Source organism: Pteronotus mesoamericanus, unplaced genomic scaffold (assembly GCF_021234165.1).
Source record: "Pteronotus mesoamericanus isolate MK-2021 breed Mesoamerican mustached bat unplaced genomic scaffold, CSHL_Meso_final scaffold_54, whole genome shotgun sequence".
NCBI classification, from domain to species: domain Eukaryota; kingdom Metazoa; phylum Chordata; class Mammalia; order Chiroptera; family Mormoopidae; genus Pteronotus; species Pteronotus mesoamericanus.
The window spans coordinates 58309765-58326135 of NW_026555321.1; the positions used below are offsets into that span (position 1 = coordinate 58309765).

Consider the following 16371-nt stretch of genomic DNA (forward strand, 5'->3'; position numbering starts at 1 on the left):
GGGAGAACAAGAAAAAAGAAAACAAGGGTCTGTTGGAATGATATGGTATCACAACCCTCTTTCAGGTCATGGGGCCAGATAGCTAAATCTGATTTTCGAGTATCTCAGGTGGGGATAGGACATACCAGTTCAGCTAAGTAAAAGATTTATTTGGCTTCATCCCTAAACAAAGGATTTTTTTCATGGTTGAAAATACAGAACTGAGTAGTGCTTACAGCTCCTTTTGAATTTGTCTAGCTGGTCTTCCTGTCTTTACTGGGAGACCCACTTTAAAAAAAAAACTGAAAGGAACAATAGTGAAAAGATAATCAGGAGATGCAGTGTGATGGGGAATCTTGGGGATGGTTGTAAAGCCAAACAAGACTTTAATCTTTTCAAATCTCAACTTTCACTTACAAATCATACTAAGCAAATCTTTTTTTTCTAAATTTTGTTCACTGTTACAGTTGCTCCTGCTTTGTTTCCCTTTTCCCTCCTCCACCCAGCCCCACATTCTCATTCACTCATTCAATCCCCATGTCATTGTCCATGTCCATGGGCCATGCATAGATGTTCATTGATTAATCCCTTCACCATCTGTCATCCAGCACTCCCTTCTCCTCCAATAGCCATCAGTCTGTTCCAAGTGTTAATGCTTCTGTCTCCATTTTGTTTGTTAGTTTATAGCATTCATTAGATCCACATATAAGTGAGATCATGTGGTATTTGTATTTCAATGACTGCCTCATTTCACTTAGAATTATATTCTCCAGGTCCATCCATGCTGTCACAAATGGTAAAGGTTCTTTCTCTTATACTGCTGCATAATATTCTATTGTGTAAATGTATCACAGCTTTTTTATCCACTCATCTACTGATGGGCACTTAGGCTGTTTCCAGATCTTGGCTATTGTAAATGGCATTGCTAGGAACATACCAGTGCATATATTTTCTCATATTTGTGTTTCGGGATTCTTAGGATATATTCCCAGAAGCAGAATCACTGGGTCAAAAAGGAGTTCCATTTAAATTTTTTGAGGATACTCCACATTGTTTTCCACAGTGGTAGTAGCAGACTGCATTCCAACCAAGAGTGCACCACGGTACCCTTTTCTCCACATTGTCGAAAACAATTATTTGTTGATTTATTGGTGGTAGCCACAGTTTTTTTGTTTGTTTGTTTGATCTTTATTTTTATAATTAAAAAACATTCCAATACATTTGTCTCCATTTACCTGCCACCACTCTCCCCTGCCTGCCCCATCCCCATCTCCCTCCTTCAGTCCTTCCTGACCTTGGCTTTGTCCACGTGTCCTGCATACCTGTTCCTTGATCTAATCCTTCCCATTCCCCTCCCAACTACTGCCCTCCCTCACTCCCTCCAGTCCCTGTTGGTTTCTTCTTTCTTTCAATGTTGCTAGTCATATTTTCCTTGCCTGCATGCATTGCTGGTTAGGTTCCACTTATAGGTGAGATCATATGGTATTTATCTTTCACCGCCTGGCTTATTTCACTTAGCATAATACTTGCCAGTTCCATCCATGTTGTAGCAAAGGGTAGTAGCTCTTTCCTTCTTTCTGCTGCATAGTATTCAATTGTGTAAAAGTCCCATGTTTTTTGATCCACTCACTTACTGATGGACACATAGATTGCTTCCAGGACTTGGCTATTGTAAATTGTGCTGCTATGAACATTGGGGTGCATAGGTACTTTTGAGTTGGTGTTTCGATAACCTTATGCTATAATCCCACTAGTGGAATCACTGACTCAAAAGGCAGTTCCATTTTTAGATTTCTGAGGAATCTCCAAACTGTTTTCCACAGTGGCCACACCAGTCTGCATTCCCACCAAGAGTGTACTAGGGTTCCCTTTTCTCCACAACCTTGCCAGCACCTGTTAATTTGATTATGATGGCCATCCTGACAGGTGTGCAGTGGTGTCTCATTGTGGTTTTAATTTGCATTTCTCTGATGGCTAGAGATGATGAGCAACATTTCATATGTCTCTGGGCCCTGCGTATGTTCTTGGAGAAGTGTTTGTCCAGGTCCTTTGCCCAATTTTTAATTGGATTTTTTGTCTTCTTGGAGTGGAGTCATGTGTGTTCTTTATATATTTTGGAGATCAACCCCCTGTCTGAGGTATCATTGGTAAATATATTTTATTTACCCCATATGGTTGGCTACCCTTTCATTTTCCTGATGTTTTCTTTAGCTGTGGAGGAGCTTATTATTTTGATGAAGTCCCAATTGTTTATTCTTACCTTTATGCCCATTGCTTTAGGGGACATAGTAGTGAAAATATTGCTGTGCGGAATATCTGAGTTTCCTGCCTATGTTCTTCTCTAGGACTTTCATGATGTTGTGAATTATATTTGAGTCTTTTATCCATCATGAATTTATTTTTGTGTATGAGGTAAGTTGGTGGTCAAATTTCAATTTTTTGCATGTAGCTGTCCAGCTCTCCCAACACCATTTGTTGAAGAGGCTATTTTTACTCTTTTATTCTTCTCCCCCACTTTGTCGAATCTTAATTGACCATAGACATATGGGCTTACTTCTGGGATCTCTATTATGTTCCATTGATCTATGTGTCTGTTCTTATCCCAGTACCAGAGTGTTTTGATTACAGTGGCCTTGGAATATAGTTTGATGTCAGGTATTATGATCCTTCCTACTTTGTTTTTCTTTCTCAAAATTGCTGTGGCTATTTGGGATCATTTAGGGTTCCACTAAGTTGTTTAAATGCTTATCCTATGTCTGTGAAACACATCATTGGTATTTTAATAGGGATTGTGTTGAATCTATAAATTGCTTTGGGTAGTACGGACACTTTGATAATGTTGATTCTTCCAATCCATGAACACGGTATATGCTTCCATTTATCTCTGTCTTCCTTAATTTCATTCTTCAGTGTTGTCTAGTTTTCTGCCTACTGGTCTTTTACTTCCTTGGTTAAGTTTATTCCTAGGTACTTTATTTTTCTTGAAGCTATAGCAAATGAGACTTTTTACCTGATTTCTGCTTCTGATATTTCTTTTCTGGTACACAAACATGCCTTCAATTTCTGACCATTGACTTTGTATCCTGCTGTTTTGCCATATTCGCTTATTAGGTTGAGTAGTTTTTTGGTGGAGTCTATGGGGTTCTCTGTGTACACTATCATGTCATCTGCAAACAATGACAGTTTTACTTTCTCCGTTACAATTAGGATGGCTTTTATTTCTTTTTCTTGTCTGATGGCTGTGGCTAGGACTTCCAAAACTATGTTGAATAGAAGTGGTGAAAGTGGACATCCTTGTCTGGTTCCCAATCTTAGGGGGAAAGCTTTTAGTTTTTGCCCATTGAGTATGAGGTTGGCTGTAGATTTTTCATATATGGCTTTTATATTGCTGAGATATGCCCTCTTTATTCCCTCTTGCTGATTGTTTTTATCATAAATGGGTGCTGTACCCTATCAAATGCTTTTTCTGCTTCTATTGATATGATCATGTGATTTTTGTCATTCCTTTTGTTTATGTGAGGTATCATGTTTATTGATTTGCATTACTGAACCATCAGTGCATCACTGGAATGAATCCCAATTTGTCATGGTGGATGATCTTTTTAATGTATTGCTGAATGAAGTTTGCCAATATTTTGTTAAGAATTTTAGCATCTATGTTCATTGGCAATATTGGCCTGTAGTTTTCTGTCTTGTTGTGTCTTGATCTGGTTTTGCCATTAGGATGATGCTGACCTCATAAAGAGTTTGCAAGTCTTCCCTCTTCTTGGACTTTTTGGAACAGTCTGAGAAGAACAGGGGTTAGGTCTTTCTTAAATGTTTTGTAAAATTCTCCTGTGAACCTGTCTGTTCCAGGGTTTTTTTTTTTTTGTGCTGGGAGTGTTTTGATTACTGCTTCAATTTCATCAGCTGTTATCAGTCTGTTCAAGCTTTCTTCTTCATTCAGTGTCGTAAGGTTATATTTTTTCTAAAAATTTGTCCATTTCATCTAGATTTTCAAATTTCTTCACATATTATTGTTCAAAGTAATTTATTATAATTCATGTTATTGCTGTGGTAAAAGTTGTTATTTCTCCTCTTTCCCTCCTGATATTATTTATTTGGGTCCCCTACTTTTTTTCTTGATGAGTCTGCTGAAAGTTTTGTCAATTTTGTTCGTCATTTCAAGGCACCAACTCCTGGCTTGGGTGATTCTTTGAATTGTTCTTTTAGTCTCCATGTCCTTGAGTTCTGCTCTGATCTTGAATATTTGCTTCCTTCTACTCTCTCTAGGCTTTGTTTGTTGTTGTTTTTCAAGTTGTTGAAGCTAGTGGGTTAAGTAATTTATTTGAAATGTTTATGTCTTTTTTAGGTAGGCCTGTATTGTGCTGAACTTGCCTCTCTGGTGGCCTTTGCTGTGTCCCATAAGTTTTGGGCTGTTGTGTGTTTATTTTCATTTGTTTCCAGAAACTTTTTGATTTTGTCTTTGATCTCATTTTTGACCCATTCTTTGTTTAATATTGTGCTATTCAGTCTCCATGAGTTTGAATGTTTTTGAGGTTTTTCCTTGAAGTTAATTTCTAGTTTCAAGCCCTTGTGGTCTGAGAAAGTGCTTGTTATGATTTCAAGTTTCCTGAATTTGTTGAGGCTGTTTTGTGTTGTATTTTTGTGTTCTATCATGTGGTCTATCTTTGGAAATGTTCCGTGTGCATTTGAAAGATGTTTATTTTTCTGTTTGAGATGAAAGGTTTTATATATATGTCAGTTAAGTCCATTTGATCTAATGTATTATTTAGTTCCATGATATCCTTGTTGATGTTTTGTTGGAAGATCTATCTATTTTTGACAGTGGATTTAAGATCCCCTACTCTCAGTGTGTTACTTTCCATATCCTTTTTGAAGATCTCCAAGATTTTCGTCATATGTTTGGGTGCCCCTATGTTGGATGCTTATATGTTTACAATGTTTATGTCTTCTTGAATGATTCCTCCCTTTAGTATTATAAAGTGTCCTTCTGGGTCTCTTTTTATGGCCTTCATTTTGAAGTCTATTTTGTCTGATATAAGTATTACTACCCTTGCTTTTTTTCTCTGTTATTTTGCTTGGAACATTTTTTCCCATCCCTTTACTTTCTGTATGTGTAGGTCCTTTGTTCTGAGGTGGGTCTCTTGTTGGCATAATATGTGTAGGTCATGTTTTCCTATCTATTCAGCTATCCTATATTTTTTGATTGTGGCATTTAATCCATTTACATATAAAGTTATCGTTGAAAGGTACTTATTCATTTTTTCATTTTGTATGTGTGTTCCTGTCTTTCTCACTCATTTTCTTCTTATTCAAGCAGTCCTTTCAGCGTATCTTGCAGTGCTGCTTTGTTGGAGGTGTATCCTTTTAGCCTTCTTTTGTCTGGGAGACTCTTTACTTCATCTTCCAATTTAATCGAGAGCCTTGCTGAGTGGAATAGTCTTGGATGCAGTAGTCCTGGGTGCAGGCCCTTGCTTTTCATGACTTGGAATATTTCTTGCCATTCCTTCTGGCTTGTAGTGTTTCTGTTGAGAAGTCAGCTGCTAGTCGTATTGGGGCTCCCTTGGATGTTACTACCTGTTTCTCCCTTGCTGCCTTTAGGATTCTCTCTTGTCTTTGATATTTGCCATTTTAATGATGATGTGTCTTGGCATGGGCCTCATTGGGTTCTTGAATGGACCCTCTGTGCTTCCTGGACTTGTTTTACCTTTTTTCCCCCTCCAATTGGAGAAGTTTTCCATCATAACTTTTTCAAACAAGTTCTCTATCCCTTGTTCCTCTTCTCCTTCTGGTATGCCTATTATATGGATATTATTATATTTCAGATTGTCATGACTTTTCCTGAACACCTCCTCATTCTTTTTAGTCCTTTTTCAATTTCTTGCTCTTTCTAGGAGCTTTATTCTTCCTTATTCTCCAGCTCACTGATTCAATCCTCTGCTTCATCGAGCCTGGTTTTGATTCCTCCTACTCTGTTCTTCAATTCAGAAATTGTATTCTTCACTTCTTCTTGCCTCTTATTGATAGTTTCTATGTCTTTTTTTCATGCTGATATAGTTTGCAATAAGTTCCTCCTAGTTTTCTGGTAGTTTTTGGTAATTCTCTTTGAGCTCACTGAGCTGCCTTAGAACCATTGTTTTGAACTCAATATGATCGTTTACTTGCCTTTATTTCTTTTAGTTCTCTTTGTGGGGATTCCTCCTTTCCTTCGACTGTGTTTCCTTCAAGGTGTTTCTTTGTCTCCCCATTATTTGTGAGACTCTCTTTTCTTGTTTTTACTTCTTAAATTCATCTGTCTTGACTTCCTGACTTTGTGGTGTGAAATTCTATGGTAGGAGACCCTTTTTTCTCTTATTTCTTTTTCTCTGGATCTGCTTCTATTGATGTCACCTGTTGACCCTATCTGACCTTAGGGAATCTGTAAGAGACCCTCAGGAATCTACTCTCTGTGTCTGTGTCTTTCAGTTGTTAATCTAGTCACTCTGCCCTCAAAAGTCAGGGCCTGACAGAGCCCCTCCTGTGGGTGGGGCTATTGGGTCCTTTCATGATGCTGCCACTCAGGGGAGAAGTCTGCCTGAGCAAGAGGGCTGCTGCCATATAGGGGAGGAGTCAGCACCAGGATTGCCCTGGCTTCTCCCTCAGTTCTCTCCCCTATACCTCTGTCTCCAGACTTTTCTCAAGCATCTTCTGACCACTCCACATCCTGTTTAGCCAGGGATCTCCTATCTGTGACTGCTGTTCTGTACTCAATACCTGGGACTGCACAACACTGGGCCATGGCTGAGTTTCTGGGAGCATGGCTATTGTGTGTTTTCGTGCTGCTTTTGCTCAGGAGGGTGGTCTGCCTAAGCAAGATGGCAGCTGCAGAAGGGGGGTGAGTCAGCACTGGGACTCCACCTGCCTCTTTCTCAGCCCCCGCAAAAGCTTCATTCCTCAGTCTCTCTTCAGGAGACTCCAGCCAACTTTGCTCCCATCTCTGCCAGAGCCCCAGTAAGTGGCTGCCTCTACAAATTTTCCTTTGGTCCTTTAATGTGGTAGCCATTCTCACAGGTGTGAAGTGATGCCTCATTGTAGTTTCAATTTGCATCTCTCTGATGATTAGTGATGTTGAGCATTCTTTCATATGTCTATGGGCCTCTTTGGAGAAATGCCTTTTTGCCCATTTTTTGCCATTTGTCCATTTTTAATTGGATTTTTTTGTCTTCCTAGTGTTGAGTTGTTTAAGTTCTTTGTTATGTTTTGGAGGTTAAACCTTTAACAGATGTATCATTGGTGAAAATGTTTTCCCATACAATGGGTTCTCTTTTAATCTTGCTGATGGTTTCTTTAGCTGTGCAGAAGATTTTAAATTTGATATAGTCCCATTTGTTTATTTTCTCTGTTGTTTCCATTGCCCTAAGAGATATAGTGTCAAAAATATTGCTATGAGAGATATCTGAAATTTTCCTGCCTGTTTTCTTCTAGAATTTTTATGGTTTTGCAACTTACATTTAAGTCGTGTCCATTTTCAGTTTATTCTTGTGTATGGTGTAAGTTGGTGATCTAGTTTACTTTTATTTCTTTGCATATACCAGTTCATTTTTCCCCAACACCATTTACTGAAGAAACTGTCTTTGCTCCATTGTATGCTCTTACCAGTTTTTTGAAATATCAATTGACCAGAAAGCCAAGGGTTTATTTCTGGGCTCTCTGTTCTGTTCCACTGATCTATATATCTATTTGTATGCCAGTACCAGACTGTTTTGATTACAGAGGCCTTATAGTATAGTTTGATATACTATATTATATATCAAGTATACTTGACATACTATACTATGATATACTGATATGTATATATATTTTGATATATATATATCTGATATACTGATATGTATATATATTTTGATATATACATATCAGTATATCAAACTGATATACTGATATAGTTTGATATCAGGTATTGTGATACCTCCATGATATAGTAGTAAATCATAGTATATTATATATATATATATGTTATATATATATAATCAGTTTGATAGACCAATATAGTTTTATATCAAGTATTGTGATACCTCCATCTTTGTTCCTCCTTTGCAAGATTGCTGAGACTACTTGGGGTCTTTTTCGGTCCATATAATTTTTGGAATATTTGTTCTAGATCTGTGAAATATGTCATTGGTGTTTTAATAGAAATTGCATTGAATGTATAGATTGCTTTGGGGACTATGGTTATTTTAATGATCTTAATTCTTCCAATCCATGAGCACAGTATATACTTCCACTTATTTTGTATCTTCCTTGGTTTCTTTCTTCAGTGTTCTATAATTTGTAGAGTACAGCTCTTTTACCTCCTTGGTTAAATTTATTCCCTTGTACCTTATTTTACTATTGTTGCAATAATAAATGAGATTTTTTTTTTAGTTTCTCTTTCTGATAGCTCATTATCAGTATATAAAAATGGCACCAATTTTTGGGTATTGATTTTGTATCCTGCTACTTTGTGGAATTTTTTTTTTATTATGTCTAGTAGTGTTTTGGTGGCATCTGTAGGGTTTTCTATGTACCATATCATGTTGTTTGTGACCAATGAGAGTTTTCCTTCCTCCTTTTCAATTGGGATGCCTTTTGTTTTTCTTCTTGTCTGATTGCTGGTGCTAAGACATCCAGTGCTATATTTAATAAGAGTGGTGAAAACACACATTTCTATCTTGCTCTTGATCTTAAGGGAATGCCCCCTTTTTTTTTTTTTTTTTTGGCTCATTGAAAATGATGTTGGCAGTAGGTTTTTCAGATATGGCCTTTATTATGTTGATGTATGATCCATCTATTCCCTCTTTTTTGAGAGTTTTTATCATAAATGGGTGCTGGATTTTTTTGAATGCTTTATTCACAGCTCTTGGTATGATCATGTGATTTTTATTCTTCCTTTTGTTTATGTGGTAAATCACATTTATTGATTTGTGAATATTGTACTAACCTTGCATCCCAGAATAAACCCCATTTGATCATGGTATATAATCTTTTAATGTATTGCTGGATCTGGTTTGCTAATATTTTGTTGAAGATTTTAGCATCTATGTTCATTAGGGATATTGGCTGATAATTTTCCTTTTTCGTGTGTCTTTATCTGGTTTTGGAATTAGAATAATACTGGCCTCATAAAAAGAGCTTGGGAGTTTTCTCTACTCTTAAATTTATTGGAAATTTTCAGGAAGAGAGGTGTTAGTTATTCTTTGAATGATTGGTAATTGCCTGTGAAGCCATCTGGTCCAGGGCTTTTGTGTACTGGGATTTTTTTTTTTATTACTGCTTCAGTTTCATTCATTTTTACTGATCTGTTCAGGTTTTCTGATTCTTCTTGATTCAGTTTTGGGGGATTGTATGTTTCTAGAAATTTATCCGTTTCACCCAGGTTGTCCAATTTATTGGCATATAATTGAGTCTTTCATTTCTGATTGTATCTATTTGGGTCCTTTCTTTTATTTCTTCACGAGTCTGGTTTAAGCTTTGTCAGTCTGTTTACATTTCAAAGAACAAGCCCCTAGTTTTATTGATCTTCTGTATTGTTTCTTTTAGTTTCTGTGCCACTTATTTTATCTCTGATCTTGATTATTTACTTTATTTTACTTGCTTTGGACTTTGTTGATTTTTTTTTTAGTTCTATTAGATGTAGGTTTAGACTGTTTATTGGTATATTTTCTTGCTTCTTGAGGCAAGCTTATAGTGCTATGAACTTCCCTCTCAGGACTGCCTTCATTGTGTCACATGGATATTGGGTTGTTATATATTCATTTTCATTTGTTTCCGGGTAAGTTTTTATATCTTCCTTGATCTCATTGATAACCCATTCATTATTTAATAACATGTTATTTAGCATCCATGTATTTGGATGTTTTTGAGTTTTTTCTTGTGGCTACTTTCTAAATTCATACCATTGTGACCCCAGAAAATGCTTGATATGATTTCAATCTTCTTGAATTTGTTAAGACTTGTTCTGTGAACTAACATGTGATCTATTTTTGAGAATGAGCCATGTGTACTTGAGAAGAATGTATATTGTGCTGCTTGGGATGAAATGTTTTCTAAATATCAATTAAGTCAATTTGATCTAGTGTGTCATTTAATGTAACTATTTCCTTGTTTTCCTGGTTGATTTTTTTTGTCTGGAATATCTATCCATTGATGACAGTGGGATGTTATGGGATATTAAAATTCCCTATTTATAACAGTATTTCTGTTAAAGTCTTCCTTAAAGTCCACCATGACTTTTTAAATATATTTTGGTGCCCAAGTAATGTGTGCATATATGTTACAAACATTATATCCTCTTGTTAGATTCCTTTGGTATTATATAGTGATATTCTTTGTCTCCTTTCATGTCATTTGTTTTGAAGTCTATTTCATTGGATATAAGTATTGCTACCCCAACTTTTTTTCTTCATTTGCATGGAATATATTTTTTCATCCATTAAATTTCAGCCTGTAAATCTTTTGTTCTAAGGTGGGTCTCTAGTAGACAGCATATATATGGGTCATATTTCCTTATGACTTGAGGTATTACTGTTCCCAGCGTGATCTGTTGCCTGCGGAAATCCCTCTTTGGGTATTGATGTGTCTTGTTGGTTCGAGCTTTGGTATGGACTGAAGCCCACCACTGGTTTTGTTGGTTCTGAGTCTACTCGGATGGGGTTCAAATACAGGTTGCTGTCACATTTTGTGTGTAACCAGCCTTGAGTTACTTGTCTGTAGCTACCATACTGTTCACTGTTTGTGTCTGTGCCTACTGGACCTCAGTGTAAATGTGAGAGGCCAATAATCTGTGTAAACAAGCCATATTCTTCCTGCTTAGAACTAGGGGCATATCTGTACCAGAGCTGAGGCTCCTTGAGGTATGCCTTTACCTTTCAGCTATTCTGTCTTTCCCTGAGGTTATATAGTCCTCCTACTGAGTCTTTTGATGAGAGAATGTAAGATTAGCCAGGCCAGTTGATATAGGGCTAGTGGTTTCCCTACTTGTGGGTCATGCAGTCTGTAGGGCACTCAATGACGGGAGAGTATCCCCTGCTCAAAGCCAAACTCTTCAGTCTCTGCCAGAGGCTCTAGCACTTGTTTCCTCAAGGGGGCTTGCTGTTGATTCGGCTGACTGTACAACAGTCAGCAAGAGTGATCTTGGAAGCTATGGACTCAGGAGATAGATCAGAAGAGATTCTCATTGGGCTGATGCCAGTCCAGCTTGAAGGAAGAGGTCAAGCTCTCTGTTCCACTTTCAGGCAATAGCCTCCAAGGGTCTCACACCTTGAAAGTCTCTGCTTTGAGCTGTTCTTCCTTCCCCCCTCCACAGAAATGAACCCAGTGGGGGGAATCTGGGACCTGGAAGGTCTGATCAGCAAAATTTCCCATTGGGGGAGGTGACTACAAACCTGTAGGAGAGGGGAGGACTCTCCTTCCCCTTCCTGGAGTAGTATGAGCTGAGACTGGGATTGTCTCCCTGCAAAGTACCCAAGCAGTTTGGCCCTTGCCTATCTTACTCCCAGACAGTAGTTTCCCCAGGATACACAATCAGAAACTTTCTGCTCCATCCAGCACCCAGTTTGCTAAAAACCCAAGCTGAGCGGTACTGAAAAAAACCCTCTTTGTGCAGTTTCGCTATCTCCCTGCGCAGCTGGTCTTAGTGTGGGTATCTTCAAACACCCAGCATGGCTCAATTCAGCTGTGAAAAGTTCAGGACAGGCCAAAACAAATTTCCAGCTCTCATTGGCTCCTCTCTGCCATTTAACATAGCACCAGGAGTGCCCCAAGGTGGGGAGCAGGGTGCCATCCATGTGCTAGAGAAGGTGGAAACCAGTCCTCTTTCCCAGGCCTCTTAGTAAATTCACTGTTTTGGTCTCTGTGCTTCCCCAAAAACCAGAAAGCCCCTACTGGCTGAAGTCAGGGATCCGAGCATGGCAACTTGCTCTCTCCACCAGTCTGAGATACTATCCTGAGTTCTCCAGGCTGGTGCTGCAACAATGTAGTGTTTCACACTAAATGTGTGCACCCTGAGTCTTACAGGCTCAGTGGATCTCCACTAACTTCTACCCCTGTACAACACAGAGTCTCCTTTTCCCATCTCTGTTGCTGTGGGTTGGGGATCCTTGTGTGGAACCAAAGGGAGCAAACTCTGGAACTGTGACTTCTATCTGGTCTTTCAGCTGTAACAGCAACCATAGATGGGGTCTTTCTCTGTCCACTTTTAAACTCCCTTTACTGATTTCTTTGAAGCAACTTCAGTACTCCTTGGCTTCAGACTTTCATATCAGCTAGGATTCAGTTGATTGTTCAGGTTGATTGTTGGGAAGTACAGCTGCAAATATAGATTGAGGGCAGGAGCATGTTGATGCAGCTTCTATCTACTCTCTCATCATTTTTTGCTAATCCCATACTCAGCAACTCTTTCATATCCCAACTTGAAAATACTCTGTGCTTCTATCAACTTTAAATCAGGAAATATTAGACTTGTGGCCTAATGGTATAAAATACATAGAATTTTTTTTTCTTTTGTTAGTAGAACCTAATGTCATAGGAAACCCAATTTCTTTCCTAATCTGAAATCATAAAAGGTTTCAATTATCAGTGTCCCTTAGGTCCTTTTCTTTTTTTTTTCCCAGATGAAGAGCACAGAAAATTTTCAGGCTGACCTTATTTAATAGTCTTTTTAAAAAATAAAAAAAAAAATAAAAAAATACCTTCAAATTTTATCTAAGAAAGTAATCATAAACTAAACATTACATGCTCATAATAAACATAAGAAAAATTATTGAGTTAATTCAGGCTAAAAAATATACAAAGTATTTAATTTGATCAAATAGATTGCTATTTAGTGGTAAAAAAAATTTCAAAAATTATTTCTTAGTGTGTTTTTTAAAACTAAGTGAAGCTTTCCTAAGTCTCTTTTTCCCTAACTATAGATAAGAATAGTTATCAATCCATAAATTTATTGTGAGGATTAAATGAAAGAGCATGTGAGGCACATGGTACGGTATCTGGCATACCATGTTTTAAAAACCACATGGTATGGTACCTGTTATGCAGTTTTTAAAAAAGATTTTATTTATTTATTTTAGAGATAGGGGAATGAAGGGAGAAACAGAGGGAACAAAATATCAATTGGTTACCTCTTGCAGTCCCCAACCTTAGACCTAGGAGTCCGACTGGCAACATTTCAGTTCTCAGGCTGGTGCTCAATCCACTGAGCCACACCAGACAGGGCTGCCATACAGTTTTTGATAAATGTTCATTATTGATATCAATCCATGGGAGGAAGGAAACTAGGCAGTAGAATGGACAGATCATTGGCTTAAAATTGACAAAACCTGAGTTTGAATATTGTGATAATTGTCCACTCCAGAATTAATGCAGGGATAAATACATATTGGTGTTTTATAAGTAGCACACCCTCCACAGACATTAATATTTCTGAGTTCTTTCTACATATATTTTCTACTGCACATCTGCTACCTTGATTGTTCAGATGTATACATTTTACACACATATTTGTTACTACCTTGAAACTATGACCCATGGAATTCAGTCTTTGAGGAATGTCAAATTAAAAATGTAGAGTTTAACTGTAAAATTAATGAAAAAGTATTTCTAATCCTGACTTGTTTCTCATCAAGGGTAGCACATGGTAGCCAATTTATAGATCTAAACAATACTTCTTGAATTCTCCTTTATCTTCTCTGAATTGTCAGCCATATCATCTTCAGAAAATTAATTTTCCAGGACCTCTTCAAAATACACTCTAATCTGATTTTACTCTCATTTCCTCATTCTCTCCCAGATCTTTACATGTACATTGGCTAAGATTTCTTCCCCTCCCTCAAGCTGGTGGGGGATTCAAGAACTGGAAATTTTAACTTAGGCAATAGTTAATTGCCTAAGTTAAAAATAGGTAAAGCATGTAAAAAGCTATTGTTCCAGAAACTGAAGGTATGAACCACCTTGACTCCAGGAGACCATAAATTGTTCCACCTTTGTGCCTCAGGAGGATTGCAAGCATCAAGATAGTATGTGAACCATTGTACTTCAGGGTGAGAAGTCCACTGCCCAAGACAGATAAAGACTAAAGCCCTGCACACAGATGATAGATTGCCGCACTTGTTATATGATTAACTTTTCCCCTGAATTCTAAACCCCTTACCTACACTTTTCTTCTCCTTATAAAAAGGGTTGGTTTAAAATGGAATTTAAGATCGTCTGTTTGGGTACATAACCTGCCATCATCTCAGATCACCAGCCATCTGAATAAAGCACACATAAAGATTTAATCCTGGTCTCTGCTTATTGGTTCTGGTAGGTACAGGCAGCACAGAATGAATGCCAGCTTTTCTGGTTTCAAAGCCACTGTGAATCTTGTTCTATACTTCTAGGCCCATCCCCGTATCCTATATCACAAACATGTAGAAACCAGACAATGATGACAGGAGGGTTTGAGGAAGATGACATTGGTGGCATAGGTTTTGAAACTTCCAGAATCCTCACATAAAAACACACAGAGCAAGCACACAAAAACAACAACAAAGAAAACCCCATAGACAGCAAGTACAACAAAACTGGTTTTCAAGATATAACATAAACCTAAAATTACAAGTGATAATGACAATATCTCTGACAGCCAATTGGTCTGAGCTGCATGATATCACTGCATGTGTAAGAGAAACAAAGAGAACCAGTGGGCTACATGACAGACCTGAGGACAAGGGAACTCCAAAATAGTCATACGTATTCATTAGTAAACACAGTGGCTAGCTTGAGAGCATCAGCTGCAGCTGGAAGGAGTATTATCCCAAAGTGGTTGAGCATAACCATTCTAGTAAAGTCTGTTTGGCTAGAACCATGTAGCCCCTGTGAAATCTTGAAAGCAATTAGTCAAAATAGTGTGCTGGGAGGCCCTACCCTGAGGAGGATCTGCTGGTAGAGGACAGAGTCACAGAGATAACGAAGTTTCAGACAAAAGAAGGAACCAGGAAATCTACACTTTTTTATCTTAATCCGAGGATATGTTTATTGATTTTAGAGAGAAAGGAAGGGAGAAAGAGAGAAAGGAGAAACATCAATGTGAGAGAGAAACATCAATTGGTTACTTCCCATATGTACCCCAACTAGGAATAAAACTGGCAACCTAGGTATGTGTTCAGTCCAGGAATCAAACCCACTGCCTTTTTTTTTTTTTTTTTTGGTGTACAGGATAGCACTCCAATCAACTGAGCCACTTGGCCAGTGCTACACCTTTCAATACTACAACACAACCACTTAACACAACCACTTAAGAGGGAGCTCTGTGAAGTTAGAAAAACTATTCTTAACACAGTCTTCATTGCAAATTCAGGAAAATAAATATTTTTAAAAATGAGAAACAGTAAATTATAAGATCAAATTCTATATAATGTTATAAGGAAAGTAAGATAAAGAGAATAACATTTCTGCAAACAATAAAAACACAGCAGAAAGACAAGCTCACATAGCAGGTCAACAGTGTAGCCAAGTATTTAAAAATGAGCTAAAAGCCCTGACAAGTGAGGTTCCATTGGTTGGAGTGTTCTCCTGTACACTAAGAGGTTGCTGTTTCAATTCCCATTCAGGGCGCATACCTAAGTTGCGGGTTTCATCCTCAGTTGGGGCATTTGTAAGAGGCAACTAATCCATGTTTCTCTTTCACGTATATATCTCCCCCTCTCTCTCCCTTCCTCTCTCTTTCAAATGAGATTAAATTTTAAACTTTAAAAATAAATAAAAATAAAAATGAGCTAATAGACATTAAGAAAATATTGAAGAAATGAAAACAAATGCTACGAACCTGAGTGAGATTAACTCAGAAACAGGGTTATACAGTTCAGAAATAAATTAGAAATAGAAGAAAAATATTTCGGAAATAAAATCTAAATTAAGTAAAAGAACATATAGACAAAATCAGTGGATGATTGGATCAAAAAATTATGGTACATTTACATAATGGAATACTACACAGCAGAAAGAAAAAAAGAACTACTACACTTCATGACAGCATGGATGAAACTAGAGAGCATTCTGCTAAGTGAAATAAGCCAGGGTGTGAAAGACAAATACCATATGACCTCACCTATAAGTGGAACCTAACCAACAAAACGAAGATGCAAGGAAAATAAGACCAGCAACATGGAAAGGAAAAGAAACCAACAGAGACAAGAGGGAAGGAAGGAGGGGTGGTCAGGGGGGGAAAGGAAGGGAAGGGGCAAGTTAAGGAACATATAGCAAGGACTCATGGACAAAACCAAAGTGGGGAAGGATTGAGGGAGGGAGAGGAGGGAGGGGGCAGGGGAAAGTAGTGGGGGGAAGGCAGAGACAAATGTATTTGGAAAAATAAATTAATTTTTTTCTTTTTAAAAA

At 37.7% G+C, this 16371-nt stretch overlaps 1 non-coding gene across 1 annotated transcript; it reads left to right on the plus strand.

The window, feature by feature from the left end:
* Positions 1-205: 205 nt before the first annotated feature.
* LOC129061102 (U7 small nuclear RNA) lies at positions 206-268 on the plus strand. The gene has a single exon (XR_008528072.1). It is a non-coding gene; the product is annotated as a U7 small nuclear RNA (small nuclear RNA).
* Positions 269-16371: the final 16103 nt, after the last annotated feature.